Source organism: Mirounga leonina, unplaced genomic scaffold (genome assembly GCF_011800145.1).
Source record: "Mirounga leonina isolate KUSES-001 unplaced genomic scaffold, KU_Mleo_1.0 Mir_174, whole genome shotgun sequence".
In the NCBI taxonomy this organism is placed as follows: Eukaryota; Metazoa; Chordata; class Mammalia; order Carnivora; family Phocidae; genus Mirounga; species Mirounga leonina.
The window spans coordinates 55,085,509-55,102,363 of NW_023270451.1; the positions used below are offsets into that span (position 1 = coordinate 55,085,509).

The following is a 16,855-nucleotide window of genomic DNA, read 5'->3' on the forward strand; positions in this document are numbered from 1 at the left end:
AATAATAATAATAATAATAATAATAATAATAATAATAATAATAATAAAAGAAAATGTTAGGGTAGGAAACCTGAGCTATAATTGGCAAATTGCTGGAGGCTCAGTGTGGACAACTCTGAGAGTTAAAAACTCTAGTTGGACCCTGTCATGGGGGACCTCTGTGCCATTGTGATATTACTTCCAGGAGCTTGACCAGATTCTCAACAGTAAATATTAGAGAAAAATTCCCTCATTTTTCTAGCAGGGGAAGAGGAAAAGGAACCATTTTGAAATACACCAGAGCACTCTGTCCTTCTTAAGAAGGCCTGCCCTAAGGAGAAGCTAATCAGGTAGCATCTATTGTGCTGGGGTTTTATCACAGCCTAACTTATTTGGCAGGAAGGAAATAATCAATTCCAATCAGCTGTAGATTCCATGTGAGAGAAGAGGAATATCTAGCTTTAACTTACTCTAGCCATCTTGTCCTACCTAAGGTGGGGAAGGGGGACTGAGAAGCATGTGTGAAGTTCACAATCCAGGGGCACAAGCTCACTAAAAGACTGAGACCTAATTGTAGGACTACTGAATGCTTCCCCTCCTCCACAACTTACCACCACATTACTAAAGGAGTATTTATAATAGTTCCTTTTACCCAGGATATCATGTCCAGCTATCAAGAAAAAATTACAAGACATACTAAAAGGCAAGACAACACAGTTTGATGAGACAGAGCAAGCACCAAAACCAGACATGGCACAGATATTGGAATGATCAGATTGGGTTTAAAACAACTGTATTTAATATGCTAAGGACTCTAAGAGATGAAGTAGACAGCAAGCAAGAACAGATGGATGATGTAAGCAGAGAGATGGAAATCCTGAGAAAGAACCAAAAAGAAATGTTAGAAATAAAAAATACAGTGACAGAAATGAAGAAGACTCTTTCCTGGGCTTATTAGCAGACTGGGTTCCTCCTATATTTATATGGTCTTTATAAAGATGTGCTATAAAGACCTGGACATTTCCTTGTTAACAAGATGTACAGAGGAATGAGATAGTGGATGCCAAATATGTCTCACAGGGAGTTATTCTTGAACATCAATATATATTAAGGTGACCTTTTCATCCAGTGTCCAGAATGCCATATAGGTGTGGCTATTTAAATGTATCATGCTTTTAAAAACCCATTTTAAAATTCTTCATGTAGGAAAAAGAACTTTTGAAATCATGGGCAGCAAGGCATTTAACTTTTATTTAGTGTGCTCTAGGGGTAACTCATCTTCCAGAGAATTTCTAAAGCTGATAATTCTAACAACTGTGCACTTTTGTTGGATTTGACCTTGGTAGCTTGGTCTCAACACTATAGTATGAGTTTGTGAAGAATGGCTGGAAGTAAAGCAGTGAAGCCTTATTTCTCTCATTTGTTGCAATGCTATCTGACCTGAGTCCAGGTGAGCTGGGTAGATGGCTCTTTTTGTGTTGGGTTGTTACATATAATGTTTACTTCAGCAGCAATAGCTTTATCACCTCAACTGCCCTTGAAACTTAACAGAAAAGTTTATATGCTCATCATCTTGTTTCAAAACTTTGTTGCTTAAAAATTGCTTAACTGTTTTCCTAAGAGTTGACTTGATTTTCCTTACTCATTGAGATCTGTAGACCTGCCAAGTTTGAATTTTATGGCTTTAGAAGATAAATATATATATATATTTGTTATATATATATATATATATATTTATTCTCTGCATGCTGGCAAAAAGGTCAGTGTTCTTTTCCAAGCTCATATTTCATAGGTAGTTATGTGACTCAATTTAAAAATTATGGGTAAACATAGGTTGAAACCACAAAATTCTGGAATAATTACATTAGCCAGTTTCTCAAAAAACAAATCTGAGAATCAAGCTTTTTAGCTTTAACTATTGTCATCTATTCTCCATATTGCATAATGTGTGGGGAGGAAGCCTTAGACAATAAGAAAATAATTGGATTCAGTCTTATAGTGTGGCCTTGGGAAGATATTAAAAATAATTGGTGAGTTTTTTGTTTTTGTTTTTGTTTTTTACTGTGTTTAGCATATGTGGCTTATAAACAATGCTATAATATTGAAATGATTGGCTTTCTTTTATATTCCCCCTAAATGTTACTAGTGATGTGCTGATAAATGTTTAACATATGGCTCTTGGGCTGGGGGGAACTCAGATTTGTAGATTTGCCAATTTCCATGGTATAAATATTTCCATCATTGCTGATGTCAACCAGTTTGCAAAAGTTTCAAAAATTTAGCAGTCAGCTCTCAAAAGCTAGGCACACTGCTAAGTGTAATTTTGCTACTGCCGTGAGTTAATGTACATTTATGAAGACATTTTGTTTGGTAATGTTATTGTTAATAACTGTATGTTTGTATATCAAAAATAAATTTGAAGTATTATAAAATGTTTAAAATGAGATAATAATAATTTTTTTTGCTTTTGTTTCCCTTACCTCAGGAGACATATCTAGTAAGAAATTGCTATGGCTGATGTCAAAGAGATTACTACCTATGTTCTCCTCTAGGATTTTAATGATTTCCTGTCTCACATTTAGGTTTTTAATCCATTTTGACTTTATTTTTCTATGTGGTATAAGAAAGTGGTTCGGTTTCATTCTTTTACATGTTTTAGTCCAGTTTTCCCTACACCATTTGTTGAAGAGACAGTCTTTTTCCATTGGATATTCTTTCCTGCTTTGTTGAAGATTAGTTGACCATAGAATTGAGGGTCCATTTCTGGGTTCCAAATATTACTGTGATCCAAAATATTAGAGAAGAAAAGAGGACTTATTTTTTTCTTCTTTGAGAGCTAAGAAGGTTTGGGACAAGACTTTCTAGATTGATCTAACTATTTGTTAGTGGGCTGGCTCAGTGGTTCTCTAAGGGTTCCAGTATTTTAAAAGAATGAATCAGCTCACTGTCTTCAAGCATATTCATGGTTAGTCTATACCTCTCAAATTTCTACATTAAATGGAAAGAATACCAGTAGGACTTGATTCCTTTGGTTAATGGTTACAAATGTGGCTCTGTTGTCATTCTTTAGTACTTGCTCAAGCTTCGGTCCCTTCCTAAACAATTATAGTCTGTTTCCTTTTATTTCTTGAACCAATGAAAAATTGCTTCCACAGTAAAGACCCCTATCTGAGCTAGTTAGTGGGATATGCAAGAGCTGGGTGTTCTCTACATCCCTGATATGGTTACCACCTTCTTCTTTCTTCTCCTTCTCTCTCTGCCCCTTCCCCCTACCCCTTCCCCTCCTTTTCCTCCTCCTCCTTCTTTTATTGTATCATTCCATAATTCCCTACATATCATGAAAAACTGGCTAGCTCTCTTTTGTGAGGTCTTTTAGGTTCTGGAGTTTATACCATGCTCTCTAGCCTCTAGGCCTTCACATATTCTGTTCCTTTCTGAGCACTTTAGTCATCATGTAATTCTCAGCTTAGGCACTTAAAATTTTTTTCTAGGATAGATTCTTTAATTCTGTAATTCCAAGTTAGATGCCTATACTATTTGTTCCCATTATTTCATGCATCTACTGGTATTGTTATTGCCTATTTGTCTCTCCCATCTAGTCTGTCCTGTGTTGGAGCAGAATCTGTATCAGTCTTAGTTTTTTGTTCACCCAATACCTTGCATGATGCCTGTCACATAGTAAGTAAGCTTTCAAAAAGAATTTGTTGAATAAATGAATGGAGGATTGAATAAATTATCTTGGACATTACTTTGAAAGTGAGGTAGTTTTCTTGACCTGTTATGAAAACTTGTTTCCTTATAGTTCTCATTTTCCCTCAATAAACTAGACCAGAGATACTCTGGTTGAGGAGTCTTTATAGTTAAACTGTAGCTAATTGAAACTTAAAGATTTTTCCTAATTTCTTAAGGGAGTTTGGAGAGTCAATTAACTCAATTATTTTCTAGTTGAGAGCTGGTAACATTTTCCACATTGGTTTGTATAGGAAGGAACAATATTAAATGATGAGGTCTGAGAGCAGCAGCTTTAGGTTTTGCTATTTCCTTTTGATGTGACAATAAATAGGAAAAAGAAACTCAGACAGACCCACTCAACTTGATAACATTTTCTGAGATAATGTTACCTAGAATGTACTTTGCAATTTAAAATACACTGGGTAACATAGTCTTGCAATTTTCATAGCCAAGTCATTTTAGGAAAACAGCAAAAATAAATTAAAAGGTGGTGTAATCTTCATGAAAGTCACTGGTCTGGAGAGTCTAGGTTTTCTTGAGTGGAAGATTTTTTATTTTTATTTTTATTTTTTTTAAAGATTTTATTTATTTATTTGACAGAGAGAGAGAGAGTGAAAGAGAGAGAGAAAGAGCACAAGCAGGGTGAGCAGCAGGCAGCGGGAGAGGGAGAAGCAGGCTCTTCGCTGAGCAGGGAGTCTGACGTGGGACTCGACCCCAGGACCCTGGGATCATGACCTGAGCTGAACACAGCCACTTAACTGACTGAGCCACCCAGGCGCCCGTTGAGTGGAAGATTTTAAATAAAATAACATTCAGTATCTTTTCTATATTGTCTGGTTAAAATTGTTACATGGGATGGCCAATGTGACTATGTTACCAAATCTCCTTTTAAACTATGGTAAAAATGAAAAAATTTTATGTGTGTGTAGTTTGTGTATAACTTTTAAATTAAATTCATTCTTGGTAAGAAAGCATAATTGCACCAAAAGCTACAAGTCTCAGTTAATGCTTAATGCAGCATCTTCCAAAAATAGCAGTCAATGTACATAGGTACTTTTTTTTTTTTTTAAAGATTTTATTTATTTATTTGACAGAGAGAGGCACAGCGAGAGAGGGCACACAAGCAGGGGGAGTGGGAGAGGGAGAAGCAGGCTTCCCGCCAAGCAGGGAGCCCGATGCGGGGCTCCATCCCAGGGCCCTGGGATCATGACCTGAGCCGAAGGCAGACGCTTAACGACTGAGCCACCCAGGCGCCCCTACATAGGTACTTTAAAAATATGACATGATCAAGGCATTGCATTTTATTATTTAAGGTTAGACTATTCTAGAAAATATGTTCTGTGTTTAACACTTCTCTTTGCTGGAGCTATTTCTTCCACCACAGTACCTTATTTCTCAATTACCGAAGCCAGAATATCTTCACTCTTCACCCCTTCAGGGCCTTTTTTTTTTTTTTTTCAGGTGCCTTTCCAGAACAACCAGAACCCACAGATATTCTTTTATCTTTCTGGACTACAAAATACTTATTTATCATTACCATAATAATTGTGAATTAAATTCAATGCATGATAATTTAACAAATATACGTAAAACCCAAAACATATGTAAGACCTTATACTCCAAAATTGTTCACAAGATTTTTGTGACATTACTCTATTGACCTCTGTTGTTCCTACTTTTCATTATTACCATATTGACTGCTCTAATAAAACTTGAAGTTTCCTCCCTAGCATACATTTCAGCCTTCTACCTTTGTATGGTATCCATGGGATATGGGTGATATTAACTCCATCTCCAGCCTCAGTGGTTGACTCTGATTGATATTTGCCAGTCAGTATAATCTTATTGATTGGTTCAAGGATGCACTGTAACTAAAGCCTAAGTAGATTAGTACTTGATATTGTCATAGCCACAGTGATTATTTTAGTTTGGTCTAAATAAGACTTGGTTTGATAGTTGAATATGTAGAAGACCTCTTTCTTGTGGTGTGCAGATGTGAACCTGGGAACATTGCAGCCATTTTGCCACCATGAGAAAAGGTAGCATGAGAATTAAGTCAACCTAAATACTTGATCAGAATTGAAATTGGGGGCACCTGGGGGGGCTCAGTCAGTTAAGCATCTGCCTTCGGCTCAGGTCATGATCCCAGGGTCCTGGGTTCAAGTCCCACATCAGGCTCCCTGCTTCATGGGGAGCTGGCTTCTCTCTCTCCCTCTGCCTGCCACTCCCCCTGCTTGTGCTCGCTCTCTTAGTGTCAAATAAATAAATAAAATCTAAAAAAACCAACAAAAACAAAACAAAACAAAAATTGAAATTGGTTTTGTATACTCTCCATTGATATTAATCAATAAATTATCTTACTTTTGAGTTTTCTGATTCTTGCAAATGAAAACAGCCTAATTGATACAACTCCCAAATGGACAGCAAGTAGAACAGGGTCTGTGTCTCATACTTCTTTACATCCTCAGCACCTAGGAAATATCTAATCACAGGAGTTATTCAGTTATTTGTACTGATTTGATATTGGAGATGAACTCCAGACCTCCCTATTAAAAACTAATCATAGCTGACATCATTTAGGAAATCATCAATTTCCAGAGGCCAGTTTCAAAAATACCCAAAGTGGGAAGTTTGCCATGTTGCCTGGGATGGGTGTATTACCACCCAAGAGCTGCAAGAATATATACCTAAACAAATTCTTGGAAAATTCATTTGATGTTAACTCATCATAAGATTGACAAAAAGAAAAAAAGTTGTCATGATTCAATGTAAGATGTAACTTTCTTGTTATGAAATTATAAGATATATTTAGTAAAAAATTGTAAGATGTGTGGTCTTGAAGAAGGAACTAATTTTGCTACTTCTGATGGACATTTCTGGTTCATCAGCTGGGTTTTGACATGCTCCCTCCTTAAAATTCTTTTAAAGTGTTTTAGGTACCTCAGTTTGGTAGTAGCAGGCTGGACTAGTTTATCTTCTTGAGAGAAGGATTTAAAGAGGAAAGCCATATCAGGTAACTTAGATTTTTAAGACTAATTTTTAGAAACAATGACATAACATTTTCATTGTAAATGTAATATAGCCACTTTAAGAAATAGAAAATGAAGAAAAAGGGAACCCTAATGCAATTAGCATAATTTGCTTATTTTCTACTAAATGTACTTTTACTGCTTTCTTGTCATCAGAGACATGATACAAATTTTTAGGTTTTATTTTTGATGTAATTATTCATGTAAATGAACTGTGTTACTAGCAAATTCTTTAGGTCTTCTTACTGCAGATTTTAAGTATGATAGCCTTAGGGGTGAAATCTGAGAATGAGATCTGTTGGATATACAAACATCTTGTTTGCTTGAGCAACTCTATGGGGCTGTGGAGGCTGAAAAGAATGGATGACTACAAAATAAGACAGAGCAACTCCTTATATGGGTTGCAACAAAGTAAGAAGGAAGAGAAAGCTTTAAATCCCCAATAGTCTCATTATTTTTAAATAAAACGTGATTTTCTATTCCCTTTCCCAAATTTAAATTAAAATAGGCATGTAAAATTATTTTTGTTAACTATATTTTGGCACAGAAATAATTTTATATTTGGAAAACTACCCTTAGATGGCAGATATATTTCTCCATTTCAGATTGTATAATTTTTAAAGGCACAGGCATAATAATATTACTGACAGCTTTTTACCCCTAAGAATTCTAAATCATTATCTAGGATGGAATTATAATACTTCATGATGTGTGGTCCTTGTGATGATCTGAACTTCGAAGAAACACACATACAGACAGATGTAAAGATTTATTTAGTAATGCTAGTATTGTTAGTGAAGTAGTAACCTTTAGGGCCAAATTTGATTGTTCTTTCACTCGGATCAAATTTAACTATTCTTCTCCCCTAGTATTTCTAAGAAAAAATTAAGGTCCTATATCCCTAGATTTTTGGGGGGTTGAGGGGGAATGTTAAATCAACATCTCAAAAATTCCCTGGTTAGTTTTTCAATGGTTACAGAGACCCCTTTTGTCAGTAGTTGGTTATTTCATGAAGTTACTGATAGGTTCAACTGATTAAAACAATATAAAAATAAGATTAGCTTAACAATTTAGGTTCTCAGTAGGAATGATAAATAAGTTGTGCTATGCATTTGCAATTACTGTCCTCTCCTGAGCTCCTGACAGACAATGATGATCAGTTATGGAGCGTTTTTCAACTGGGTTGAAAATTGAGACATTTCAGTTGGAACTTGAGTCAAAACATATTTGCTGGCTTGATATGAACCACAATTTGCATTTCCAACCCTGATCAGCTATCTTGCTTGGGAGAGAAAATACAGTTGGGGTTAATACAAATCTATTGCCTCTACTAGAAAATCAATTCTGAGAGCATGCACTGCTGATATATAATCAGAACTGCAGCTGTGTATATAAAGAACATGATATTATTAATGACCTAAACTAAGGGGCCTTTACTGGGGCCAACATATATGCATGAACCTAACTTTCAGAGGACTCTTAGCTAACTTCACCTCTACCTTTGACAAAACGTTAGGGGAATGCCAGGGAGCAGGGATTCCCCCATTTATCCAGTGATTACACTGAGATTTGAGGCAAGTTATTGAAGTGGAAGAATAGAGAATCTTTATGGTGACTAAGGTCAGTGCCTGAATTCTTTTTTTAACCAGAAAAATTCAACTTAATACTATACCATATCCCCTTATTAATTGGTAATATCTTACATGAATTTTAACTACTGTAGTACTCTTATGCTAATGGTAATTATGCCCTTATGTTAATGGTGATTAGCATAATACCATACCCAACAGACATTTTTAACTACTTTTACTTTTAGAAATAAAAGCTCAGGAACATAGCTATCTGTAACTTAGAACTTTATGGCCCTTATTTAATGCCCTTACTGGTGAAAACAGTGAAATTTTACATGGTCTGACCAGATGCTAGTACATTCTGGGTACTTAATCAATGTTAAAACATGAGACTTGAATTAAGAAATGATATTACTGTACTAATGTTCACTGCCTTTTGGCTTTGTACTTTCCTCTTCATAAAGCTTTAGCACATTCTCCTAGAGCCACTAACCAGGACAATTGCATTATCTATAATCATTAGTTTCTCCCTGATTCACTGCTTATAATTGACATCACTACATTTAGTTAAATTAAATTAGAAAAAATTTAGTGATTGAAAATAGCCGGTTAAGTGAACCAGCCAAAATGAACAGTGATTAGTAATGAAAAAAGATAATGATATGCATTGTGATAATTATTGCAATGCTTTTCTATCAAATGATCCTTTTAATTTCTCTTTCTCTTTTTCTCTTTTATAACTGGCAGACTTCTTCTGTAAGTATTTTTAGAATTGAGTGTTTATTTTAAAACTAGTTGAGTCAAACTGATTGTGACATTCATTTTTATTGATCCTGACAATGAATAGAGACAAAATAGATTAAGGAACTGTATTTTTAAAGGATCTAGTTCTCTCTCAACCCAGTCACAGTTTCCACTCCCTCTGTGAAGCTCCCTGATCCCTAAACATTACCTGGCAGGTTTGGCATTGGCCCACAGCAAAATTTTCCACGATTGATCCATCCTACCTTCTGATGAAATATTAATAAGAGTATAAAGCCAACTTAATAGAATATGTCCTTCCATAAAATAAACTTTTTTTGTTTATCACTTTCCAATGTCATTATCAATGTCATGGATGAGGCTTATGGCTATTATACTGCAGAACTATTTATGATATTAGAATATAGCATTGTTCTCAGGTGACCTATGAAAAAGCAACCTGTCATTATTATTCAATCTAATTTTCTACTTCTGACCTTGTATCCATCTAACAATTGGGCTACTGTGTTAGGCACTGCAATATTCAATACATTTTCAGGCTTTTTGTTTAATTTTTCTCACAATATTTCTGTAAGGGTTAGCAACTTTGGGATTATATGGTTATTTTTGGCATTTTAATTTGGCAACACTGGTTATGTTAAAACAAACACCCTACTAGTACAATGAATAAATAATTGAAATTTGAAAACTGGTCCTGAAGGTTTCCCTCTAGATCATTACAGTTACTGGATATATGACTTTGAATTAGGTTCTTTGGGTTCTTGTTCAGGTTATTTAAGTTTAGTAATATACATTTAAGAAGGTGGTTATGAGAATCAGTTGAAATAATGTAGTAAAAATGCTTTGTGAACAAATATCTTTAGCAGCTTGGTCGACTCTCCTATATTTTACATGCATATGCTCATCAGAGGTAAATTGAGAGAATTCCAAGTAATTGATTTATAATTCTGTCAGGGTTGCAAATAGTTGATCTAATGGTGATAAAGCTGATTTAAGGTTTTGGATTTTTTTCTCCTTTTCTTTAAAATTGGTTTCCATGTAAATTCCACATTTACTCTAAATGTCTTTATTATCTCTATATTTACTTCTAGTTAGCACTAGGGACAAAAGGAGGGGCCATTTTCCATGGTAAATACTTGAAAAAGAACACACGAGCTAAGCCTGTTTTGAACTCACAACTCCCAAACTATATTTTTTTGACCAGGATAATGTAGTTCAACTGAGATGTTCTTTGCTTAACTGGTGCCTTAGAATAGCAATCCCAGAAGGATCTTAAGGATCAACTCTTTCTTTAGTTAAAAGAGAGAGAGGTTATTGTCTTGCAGAAACATAAGGGCATTCCTCTGTAGGACAACAGTAAGTCTACTACAAAAGAAAGAAAGTTATAAAAGTTTAGTATACTTATATACTTAAAATAGGCAATAAGACTTCAAAATAATACTAATTTTCTATCCAGTCCCTGATTACCAATTTGACTATGCAGTTTTAGAGTTACTGCTCATTTAGAGATACACTTTTGCTTCTCTTCATACAGTACCTTTTATTTCACTTACCAGTGACAATGAATTATCTCATCTTGTTCACATGCATCAGCATTCTAACATTTTCCATTGCTGCCCTGAAAAATGTCCCCATACATTCAAAATTTTAAAACCTCTTCTCTTTTTCATTGACAAAACTTCAGAATTGAATGCTGTCTGTTCTTGTGATCCCTTTCATGCAATGCATTTTCAAAGGGCTTTCACATACATATTTCAAACATTGTTATCTCAGTTTTTAAGAGGATATGCAATATTTTACTGCCACTGAAATGACTGCAAGTTTCTTTGAAGGACTTATAATCTCAGTTCCTTTTGTCAAGATGTATTTATGCATTTACTCTGCTCAAGAAATGCTTTTACACTTTTATACTTGTTCTAAAGATGTAAGTGGTAATATACAAATGCTTTTATATTTTCCCCAATGGAGCAAGAAATTTTATCCTCATTTTAAAGGAAATCCCTTTATTTTATTACTGTTAGAGGTGGAAAGAGGAATAGGCCATTGGAAAGTTTCCCTTTTAAGGGCTGGACAATGTCTTAATCGTCTATTATTTCTTTTTTAAAATGGAGGAAAATGGTGCAGATCGAACTTTTATTTATATGACTGATACAGATAGTCTGAGCATTTATGAAGTTAGGTAAAACCAGTTTATCCAGATAATACCTCTCGGTATTTTGTCACAAATATTAAACTATAATGTTTTCCTAGAAGTGTGACAGCAGAATTCATTCTTTTATTTTAAAATACTGAATATGGTTGTATAAGCTTCCTATGGCTGCTGTAACAAATTACTGTAAATTTAGTGGCTTACAGGAGCACCCATTTATACTCTTATATTCCCAGAGATCAGAAGTCTAAAATGGATTGGCAGGACTACATTCCTTCTAGAGGCTCTAAGGGAAAATCTTTGTCCTTGCTTTTATAATGTCTAGAGGTGTCTAGGGGCTGCCTGCATTCGTTGGCATGGACCCACATCACTCTAAGCTCTGCTGCTATTGTTTCATCTCCTTCTGTGACATATCCTTCTGCCTCTCTCTTACAAGAACCTTTGTGATTACATTGAGATAATCCAGGATAATCTCCCATATCAAGGTCTTTAATTTAATTACATTTGCAAAGTTGCTTTTGCCATGTAAGGTAACATATTCATAGGTTCTAGGGATTAGAATATGGACATCTTCGTGGGCCATTATTTTGTCTGTCACAATGATCATTTTAAAATGTGTGTTTATAAGAGATAAAAACACTAAATCCGAGAGGGAGATTTCTCTTTTAAATTATCATCACTGGGGGTGCCTGGGTGGCTCAGTCGTTAAGCATCTGCCTTCGGCTCAGGTCATGATCTCAGGGTCCTGGGATCGAGTCCGCTTTGGGCTCCCTGCTCGGTGGGGGGCCTGCTTCTCTCTCTCCCACTCCCCTTGCTTGTATTCCCTTTCTCGCTGTCTCTCTCTGTCAAATAAATAAATAAAATCTTTAAAAAAAATTACCATCACTGTTACTATATATATATACTATATATAAAAATACTATATATTTTTTCTTTCTGTGAGATCATTGTAGTCCTCAGTTTTGGCAAAGGCACTTTTACTTAAATCAATCTTGATGAGTTAAACTAGGGAAGAAACCTAATCATGGTTTCTTCCAGGCCATATAAATCATAAGGAGAATGATTTGTCACTTCTTTTAACAATGACTAGAAGCAAAGGACATTTGTATAGGATATGTATTTCCAGATGGAGGGAAAATATATGTGATTGGGGATTTGTAAGAGGCTGCTTTTTTCTGATTTAACAGAGACCTGTGAATAAGAATCATCCCATTCATATGGCAGGATTGTGTTCACCAGACTGATCACGAAGGAAGCGCTTACCTCAGGTAATTAGATGAACAGGAAAACACATTCAGTTCTCTGAAAATATCCCAAATAGTGTTTTAGAGATGATTCAACTATATCTTGAAATTGGTCTTGAATATTTCTCTGCCACTATGGCAATTCATTGTAGCACTTCCAATGACAGCGTTCTACAGAACAGGATTAATGAATTTTATTTTTGTCCTTTGTCTAGAAGGAATATAGTCCAAAGTTTTAAATGGCTCTTTCATATGAACATTTAGAGGGATTATTCTGTTGTCATTGTTCAGTTTTGAAATGATATTGGAAAGGAATAAACTAAAATATTTCAGTGATTTAGGAACAAAATTTGAACATTTGATCCTATCCCTATGAAGTCAATGCCATAAAAGGGGCACTCATTCTAAAAGGCTAGATATAAATGTACCAGTCAGGTCTTCATCGTAATTTTTGAAAAGAGGAGGGAAAAAGATAGAATTTCAGGCACTTGATCTACTCTTTTGAGAGAGATTTTTATAGAAACCTAGGATAATATAAGTGCAGTGAAAGTAACATGAGATTGATGGGTAGAGGGTATGATGTCCACTTTGCTTGAGTCACTTAGGTCCAGATGGTCCAAAGGGGTAAGCCTTCCCTTGATTATATACAGTTACATCCCACTCTGAATCTATTTTCCATTGGTGTATAATGTTCCAGACACATGATATGTAGTTAATAAATATTTCTGAAAAGAAAAGAAGGAAGGGATATAAAATTAGGGTATGGGATTATTGGTGTATAGATCACTCTCAGCTTTATTTTTCTTTTTAAAAATTTTTTTAAAAGATTTTATTTATTATTTATGAGAGAGGGAGAGAGAGCGTGTGTGCAAGTGAGCGCACAGGGGGAGGAGCAGAGGGAGAGGGAGAAGCAGACTCTGCTGAGCAGAACCCTGAGATCATGACCTGAGCCGAAGGCAGATGCTTAACAGACTGAGCCACCCAGGTGCCCCTCAGCTTTATTTTTAAATTAATGGTTCATAAATTGAATTAAGGCAAAGCTTGAGAATGAGCATGTTTAATTTGTCTAAAAATAATTAAATCACTAAAATTATATAATTTGGCACTGATCATTTGTTTCTGATTTCTAAGTCTCTATACAAAAGAGAAAAGTACTATTAGAAGCTAGAAGAAGGGCAAATCTAAAAATAAATTTATCATGACTTTATTTTTTTATTCTTAAATAATATTAATGGATTTTCTTTTAAGAACATAGTCAATCAGAATTGATGAATATAAATAAAATATGCTTGTCATCCTGATATTGGGTACACAGGTGTTTGTATAGTTCAAATTTGTAGCAGGTGAAACAGTAATGCTAAGACACAGCTTTAAGAGCTTACTCAGATGAGTGCCAGGGGGATCTGGCCTCCAAAATCCAAATGAAATGTGGCTGAATCCAAAGGGGACTGTATGCCTTTTTCCTAGACATCTTGGGCTGCAAGCTCTTCTTTACTGGCAAATTGGTTTCTTTCTGGATCACTTTGAGATCTCACATCATATGCTTTCCTTTTTCTTTTTCATGACACTCCCAGAAAGATCTCCATCCCTTTCCTTAAATCACACACACACATTCACAAATTCTCACTAGATCAAGTTTTCAGGTATACAGAGTGAACCTTGAAGTTTTAGAGCAATAAAAATGTTTTTAAACCACATGTGGGGGACGTGTAACTGAATATAAGACATTCCTATTCTTAAAAGGAGCATTTTAGTCATTTTTGCTAACTTTGTCTCTAGCCTCATCAATTATCATCAGATTAAGTCTGAGTTCTCTGGCCTAGTCTCCAAGATCAGTTTTGGGCTTCTCTTTTATATCTAAAAATTTAGTTAAATGCTTAATTAAACAATATCCCTTTAGCCCTGAATCTCACCTTTTCTCTTTTTCTGACTCATCTCTACAAAGAAAAGGAGTATATAAAGGTTTTCCCTTTGATGCAAATTATGTTTTCCTCCAAAGAAAGAAAAAATTACTACAGGTAGTTTATGGATTAAAATAATAATTTTGTCTATATTAAATACTATTAGTTGAAGTTACGGTACTGCTGTCAATGTTAGATTATAACTGGTAAGGAGAAAAGGCCTGAGAAATTCAATCAAATGGTTTAGAGCTTGTGACACATGACAGCTCTTCGTATGCTTCTTAAATAGTCAGAGTAAAGATTACAAGGAAGTGGTTTTGTTTAGAACCCTTGGAAAACTGAATAATAGAACATATCTACAAGACTAATAGAGGTTCAAGTTAAGTCTGTTTGGCTGAGAACCCATAGAAAAATTGGTTGCTCATGTCCCTCCAACCATATGTACAGGAGGGCCTTTTAAAGAGAGTTTAGCTCTGTCCTGGCTAGTCAAGGAATACCACAGACTCACCTTTCTATTCATGAGTACTTTGCTTTGGATCCATGGTTACCAAAGCAGCAGTGAGCTGGGATCTTTCTTTGGGTACATGAAAAAAATCTGCTATTGAAAGTTGATAGTATTTGAGAATTTCATAAGCTTCTTCTCAGAAAGAGGTTAATATGGTATAGATACACAATATATTAAGTATTAGATTCTTTGTTCAAATGCTCATAAGGAGAGGTAAGGTAAATTACTTCTCCAGTATATTCACATATGAAATGATAACTCTTAGGTCTTGAAGAAGTTAATGCAACCTTTGCAGGAATATGAATTCAAATCTGAATAGTTGCTTACTGATATGAGAAGCTTTCCTCGAGTGATTGTCTATTTGTGTCTAGAAAAGGTCTTGTCTACACAATTTCAGAATTTGTAATAATTTTGCTCAATTCAAATAGCTTCTGTTTGAAATTATATAGACAAGATTGTTTAGTTATTTTGATATATATTTTTCAATGAATTGTTTTTGGTGTCATTTGAGATTAACCCAAGCCAGGTATTCAACCCATAATTAAAACCAGTGAAGACACGATAGTACAGTGTTCACAGTGGCAGATTTGGGAGCCACACAGTCTGGGTTTGAATCTTTCCTCTGTCATCCAGTAGCTGTATGACTTTGGGAAAATTACTTAACCTCTTTTCTTACTTTTTCATCTATAAAATGAAAATAGTAACAGGTTCTCCCTCAGATGGTTGTTGTGAGGAGTAAATGAGTTAATAAGTAAAATTGCCCAGTAAATAGGGACTTTACAAATATTTTCTATAATCCATTTATGGTTATAAACATACATTACCTATGAAACAAACATGTACAAAAACTTGTATGGAAAAAACATGCTAATCTTAAACCATTTAGATTTCTAAATGCTCATTTTCTTTTAAAAATGGTAAAACGTTATGGAATATTATGCAGCCATCAAAAGGAATGAGATCTTGCCATTTGCAACGACGTGGATGGAACTGGAGGGTATTATGTTGAGTGAAATAAGTCAAACAGAGAAAGACATGTATCATATGACCTCACTGATATGAGGAATTCTTAATCGCAGGAAACAAACTGAGTGTTGTTGGAGTGGGGGGTGGGTGGGAGGGATGGAGTGACTGGGTGATAGACACTGGGGAGGGTATGTGCTCTGGTAAGCGCTGTGAATTGTGCAAGACTGTTGAATCACAGATCTGTGCCTCTGAAACAAATAATGCAATATATGTTAAGAAAAAAAAAAAAGAAGAAGAAGAAGGTAGCGGGAGGGGAAGAATGAAGTGGGGGAAATCGGAGGGGTAGACGAACCATGAGAGACGATGGACTCTGAAAAACAAACAGGGTTCTAGAGGGGAGGGGGGTGGGAGGATGGGTTCGCCTGGTGGTGGGTACTGAGGAGGGCACATTCTGCATGGAGCACTGGGTGTTATGCACAAACAATGAATCATGGAACACTTCATCTAAAACTAATGATGTAATGTATGGGGATTAACATAAGAATAAAAAAAATAAAAATAAAAATGGTAAAACGTTAATAAGGAATTTTAATTAGACTATAAATTGAGTGAATTTTTACCTTTTGGTTATATAGCATATAAAATACTTACTCATTTTAGCAAGGATTACAGGATAATAAACACTGAATATAGAAAAAACATCTGTTAATTATCCAAGGCTTAATAAATTTACATAGCAGTAAGTAGAGTTCAGCCTTAGGTTGTTTTCCTGATATTTACACTGTGTAATAAAGTCTGTGTTTTTATTGGGAGAAATATTAATTTAAGAAATAGAATGAAAACTTTTAATGGTCATAAGTAATGAGGAAATTGGTTTTGCAATTTTCATGGAAATGAAGCTATTTTTCCTCTATTTTTAAAGTCTTATCACATTAATGGGGAAAAAGGTACATTTAAGAGATAGTTGGTAAAATCTTATAAGAGCCTTGAATTGTTGAGATAAAAATGACTACAAAG

At 35.0% G+C, this 16,855-nt stretch overlaps 1 long non-coding RNA gene across 1 annotated transcript in view; it reads left to right on the forward strand.

Moving 5' to 3' along the window:
- Window positions 1–16,855, forward strand: part of LOC118020995 — a 187,126-nt gene that overhangs the window by 160,934 nt on the left and 9,337 nt on the right. The window contains exon 4 of the long non-coding RNA XR_004682071.1: window positions 12,410–12,490. This is a non-coding gene — a long non-coding RNA (uncharacterized LOC118020995). The remainder of the gene's footprint in view (window positions 1–12,409; window positions 12,491–16,855) is intronic.